This window comes from Podarcis muralis, chromosome 13 (genome assembly GCF_964188315.1).
Source record: "Podarcis muralis chromosome 13, rPodMur119.hap1.1, whole genome shotgun sequence".
NCBI lineage: Eukaryota > Metazoa > Chordata > Lepidosauria > Squamata > Lacertidae > Podarcis > Podarcis muralis.
This window is the reverse complement of record NC_135667.1, coordinates 42,156,078-42,161,987: the sequence shown is the minus strand read 5'-3', so window position 1 is coordinate 42,161,987 and position 5,910 is coordinate 42,156,078. Positions and strand designations below refer to the sequence as shown.

The 5,910-nt window shown below is 42.9% G+C and overlaps 1 long non-coding RNA gene across 1 annotated transcript in view; it reads left to right on the top strand.

The window, feature by feature from the left end:
* The window catches only part of LOC114583656 (uncharacterized), a 64,697-nt gene that overhangs the window by 1,168 nt on the left and 57,619 nt on the right, over positions 1–5,910 (top strand). The window lies entirely within an intron of this gene.

Genomic DNA, 5,910 nt, shown 5'->3' with positions numbered 1-5,910 from the left:
CCATTTTTCCATTTTCTTTTTCTTTTGAGTGACATTAAACATTCTGTGGCTACTGAGCATGCTCAGTACTTAGTGGGCTTTGGGGGGGGGGGCTTAGGACACACATATTATTCTAGAATCAAATCAATGGAAATGAAGTACTTGTTTTTTCTATGTAGTCCACACACAATCTAGATCTACTGCATGTTTTTGCTGCTGAAAAGCACTTCTTGGGAAACTAGTTTCATTCAGAAAATAAAAGCTCATTGCAGATTACGTCTGCATTACCCTGTAGTACATCTATTTGAAAATAGATGTAAGCACTCCTGGCAGAGGGGTGTGTGTATCCACACTTGTGTAATGGCATTGTGGGTGTGCATATACCAAAACAGCAATCACCACCTCCTTCTTTGTTCTTCTGGGATATTTGTAGGGAGGAAAAGGTGTGGATAGCTTCATCAAGGGAAGGGGTTTCAAATGTGTATCAAGTAACCACACCCACTCCTGGATGGCAGGATCTAGAATCATTTTAGATTGATAAAGCAGCATGTTGAGGATGAACATGAATGATTCCAGATGGAGAAAAATTTACGCTTGTGTTACAAGTGGGTTACTGTGCACACAGCCTTTGTTACCTTTGGGGATGACAAGTAACCAAAAAGAGACTATTCTTTAAAAGCCAATCTGAGGTAAGTATGTTAGCCTGCATGCTTCACTAACTTATCATTCTAGGCTCATTTTCTGAATGTTTAGCTTGCATTGGAGCTTGTGGATATACAAGGAAGATAGTACAGTCTGTCTTCTACCTGATTCCTCAGTAAGAAGTCAACCTGCTCCTGGCTTGTCATGTTTTGGCAAAAGCACTGGAATAACTGAGTACATATTGTATAATGCACTTTATAATTATTTCATACAATTAAATGGATTTACACATATGAATAATACCTGTATTTAATACCTTTATAGGTTGCTCTGCATTAATTTCACCTGCCCACATGCATTCTTAACCACCCAGCTGCATGTATTCTTAGCCATTTGCCCTCTCCCCCCATGGACATGGTAACAGGTTGTTATTGATTGATTGATTGATTGATTGATTGATTGACTGATTGATTGACTGACTGACTGATTGATTGATTATACTGCCCATCATCCGAAGATCACAGGGAGGTTCACAACATAAAGTTCCAAAATGAGAACACAAAATATATAACAAAAACAAACCAATGACCCTTCTCCCACAAAGACATTAAAAAAACAACCATGGATTGTTTAATCAGCCAAAGACCTGGTTATAGAGAAACGTTTTTGCCTGGTGCCTAAAGATATGTAATGAAGGCACCAGGCGAGCCTCCCTGGGGACAGCATCCCCTGGGGAGCCACTGAAGAAAAGACCTGTTCTTGTGTTGCCACACTCCAGACCTCTTTTGGAGGGGGCACACAAAGAAGGACCTTGGGTCCCATGGTCTGGGTTAGTTCATTTGGGGAGAGACTGTCCTTGAGGTATTGTGATCCTGGGGAGAAATAAGGCGCAGCGGAGTCTGCAGTGTCTTTAAAAATATCGTTTGTTAACATATATGTACAATCTGAGTGTACATGAAGGAAATGTAGTTTATAGCATTCTTAGGAGTAGCTTGTCCTTTCCTGCCACCTGTCACTGCATTCAGAGCCATCCTACACACCACCTCTTTCTTCCTGCTTATCGCCTCCGTAGCAGCCCATAGAATTCTGCCCCATTCCTTCCCAACAAACCATTATATTTCAAAAAGGACAGATCTTCCTGTGACATCATGCCCCTGCCTCACCTTGGCAACCTGCCAATTCTCCCATCTCTGTCCACTGCTTGGGATGAGGGTGGGAAGGACAACTTTTTTCATTGCCAGTGGTCCTCATTGGCTCAGTTCCCCTTTGTTTTTCAGTGGCTCTGTACTTGGCCAGGCTGGTTTGCATAAGCTAGCTCACGAATTCCTTGTCTGACACACATCTGCAGCTTGTATTTTCCCTTCATATCTCAAGCATTATCTAAATACCACCGTTTCAGCTATAACAATACGAATGTGGTAGAGTCAGAAAAACTCAGCCATTGAATTAACTGTCTTTGCCATATCTGATGCTTTCAACACTCCCACTCCCTAATACGTGCGCGCGCGCACACACACACACACACACACACTGGTTGGACTCAGACCCTAGAGCCTACAGCCTGCCTGGCTCCTCCCATTTTTCTTCTTTTTGCAGTTCACCTCCTTGTACCTTGGGATGCTCTGGCTAAACTCCACTGAATGTGTTCCAAGCATTTTTCCACTCCCTTCATCTCCTGAGATTTTACTTTTATTTTATATTATGTTATAGAATCATAGAATCATAGAATCATAGAGTTGGAAGAGACCACAAGGGCCATCGAGTCCAACCCCCTGCCAAGCAGGAAACACCATCAGAGCACTCCTGACATATGGTTGTCAAGCCTCTGCTTAAAGACCTCCAAAGAAGGAGACTCCACCACTCTCCTTGGCAGCAAATTCCACTGTCGAACAGCTCTTACTGTCAGGAAGTTTTTCCTAATGTTTAGGTGGAATCTTCTTTCTTGTAGTTTGGATCCATTGCTCCGTGTCCGCTTCTCTGGAGCAGCAGAAAACAGCCTTTCTCCCTCCTCTATGTGACATCCTTTTATATATTTGAACATGGCTATCATGTATTAGGGAGTGGGAGTGTTGAAAGCATCAGATATGGCAAAGACAGTTAATTCAATGGCTGAGTTTTTCTGACTCTACCACATTCGTATTGTTATAGCTGAAACGGTGGTATTTAGATAATGCTTGAGATATGAAGGGAAAATACAAGCTGCAGATGTGTGTCAGACAAGGAATTCGTGGGCTAGCTTATGCAAACCAGCCTGGCCATGTTATGTTGCTCTTTGCATCTCTTTCCAGCGTACATCACTCTGGTGCAGCCCCCAGACTTTCAAGCCATATTTCCCCAGCTCTAAACAAGCAGTTTTGATCTGATCACAAGTATGGCTTCCCTTCTCACTCATCACTTTGATGCCAAAGAAAATATATTTGCTTTTTTGGCATGCGTGTCTCAGACAGTCTGTGGTTCATCTTGCAAGATTTGAAAGTAGTGGAGGGGAGGTTGCACATACCCACAATCCAAATCCCCTTCACATACACAGTTTTCAGCCAGCTGATATGATGTTTAGCATTTCAAACAATCATTTAACTCTGACACAAGCAGTATATGCTCTTGGAATGTGGTGTATGTATCCTTGTGTCACTGTGTGTTGTCCACAAAACAGGGAACAGCTTAAGGTGCTTCAGCAAATTCTGCCTTTTTCTTTTGGAATATCAGACCTCACCATGGCTTATAAAAACTGCTCTTGAAAAGTAACACATAGAACACAGTGGTGCAGTTTAAGAAACACAAGACCAAAGCCCTCATGGGCACTTGGAACCACACACACATTTTTTCTAGATTGTGCTCAGCTTGTAGGGTAACACCCCAATCCCTAGGCCTGGGTGCCCCATATTTAGCAATTCCTCCATGAATGGGGTAGAGATGCTGTGTGAATACAGTAACTGCAGTACTCAAAAATGTATGGTGAGAAATAGTACACTGGGATTCTGGGGTGGTAGGAAATGAAAGAGAACAACCAGAAAAAGTAATAACTTAATAAAATGATACAAAAAATAATAATTGTATTATTCACACAAATCTCTAATGCTTGTCAGCTATCCCATTACTTTTGCAGTCCTTTATCATAACACTGTATGGTGGGAGCCGGTTTGCTTCCTACTGTCCATTAGGGTACAATACTCTCTGCACACTTTTCCTTATTCTCTTCCAATATATTAGCTAGTTGTTTTCCCATTATTATTTTTCTTTAAAATGAAAGCTGAAAATACAAGAATCTCATGTGAGCCATATCCTTGCAGACGCTCCCTGTGCTTAAGGACTGGAGCACCTGTTAAGTCCATATGCACCAGGGTGCGGTGTACTGAAAGCAGCTCCACTGCTCTGCAGTCTGTGAATGAAAACCCACGAGGACCCACTCTGTGCAGAAAAATGGGGATCTTGCAGGGCTTGGCCAAGTGGGATCTACAGATCACATTATACATGAGAAGTCTGATTGGCAGGAAATTTCAGAGGGAATGCACAATAAATGATCCAAAGCTACAGTTGGGTTTCCATTTCTTTTTGTTCAGTCTTGGCTTCCAGTGGCCTGAGCTTAAAATGCCCGAGTGCAAAAGCTTTAATGTGCTTGCCCACTCCAGCTCATTGTTAGGTAATTTTTCAGTGTTGACTATACGTTTAGCCAGTAAGCTCTGGAGCAAGGCTCCATGTGTCTATGTGTCTGTCTCTCGCTGGATTAGCCTCACAAGAGGCAGAAAAACAAGGCCCCAGAAAGGGGAACAAAGGATCCTCCACTCAGCCCAGAGGCCAACGCTCTGTCTCCAATTACCTAGGCTGAGGAGGGAGGAGGAGGGAGGAGGTGTGTCTGTGAGGGGAATACCATTTGATATGTGGTGTGTGTGCAGTGGACTTCACTGGAGTTTATAAGATTCCCTCCCTCCCTCCCCCTACACCATGGACAAAAGGGAGGATTCAGTACAGATTCCACATTGCTTTTCAAGGGGATTTGTTATCGTCTATTCCTATTTCAGAGCCTTTTCCTAACGTAAAAATTTAAAGTTCTGCTGGATTTTGTGGTCACTGCAGCAACATGAGCTGCCTTAGTAAGTTATCCACAGTGACACCCCCCCCCCCACTTCCATAAGTGGGTTCGGACCAGCTGCATCTACAGAGGAGAGCATGAGACTACTGTACAATATAGCTTCCTCCATTGCCCCCCTGCACACTGCCTATGAAAACTTGCATCTTGTTAAAGAGGTTCAAACTTACCTTTGATTGGTTGGTACAGACACACGGTCCGTTTCTCCAGACCATTGTCTTGCTCTCCCTTCATTATCTGAACTTTTCCCTATGCCAGAGGTGTCCAAACTTTTCTCAAAGGGGGCCAGATTTGATGAAGAGCCGACCAAAGGGCCGACCAAGGCTGTAAACCTTTTTTTAGGATTGAAGTTGTTGAGCTTTTTTTTTATGATTTTACCCAAAAGTTGTTTTTTTAGGATTGGAGTTGTTGTTGAGGTTTTTTTAGGGTTAGTTGAGGTTTTTTTTAGGATTTTACCCCAGGAAATAAATTGTCACAGGGGCCGGATTGAACTGACCAGCGGGCCAGATTAAGCCCCCCAAACAGACTTTCAACTTGCCTGCCCTATGCATTTAAGAGTGTATCCTCTTGAGGCACCATCTTCCTTTAAACTAGAGAGCTCACATGCCTTACTTTACAGAGGGCAGACCTCAACTGTCCAATCCAGGTCCACTTTAAGGATAAAGAACCATGAGAACGGAGAGGAGGGACCTTCAGGTTGACCATAAATACTGAGCCCTTGCACAGCAGCCTGAGCAGTCCCACAGACCACCTGGTCAGATTCTTTCTCTCCATGGTTAGATATATTGCATTCCTATTTAAATTATAGTAATTATGCATTTGCGTCTACACATATAAATCAGCACACATTTTATACAAACCTATTTCCTCTTTTTCTTTTTTGGGTGATGTGTTTTCTTTTTTGGCAGGAAGGGGGATGTGTAAATGGCCACTCAATTTTGAGCAGCTTTTATTCTGACAATTCAGGAATGATCTGGGCTATCGCTTAGATTCTGCCTTGGACTCTACTCTTAACAGAATACTGGACACTCTGATTCCGACTCCTGCTATTGTGGCCATTTTAGTATTTTGAACCAAAAAACCACATACCTTCATCTGACCTGTTTCACTGGGAAACATTTCCTTACTGGACCCTATCAGGCTTGGTTCGTGTATGTCAAGGCTCAAGCATTGCAAATAATGTCTGGCCTGGCCCCAAGCTA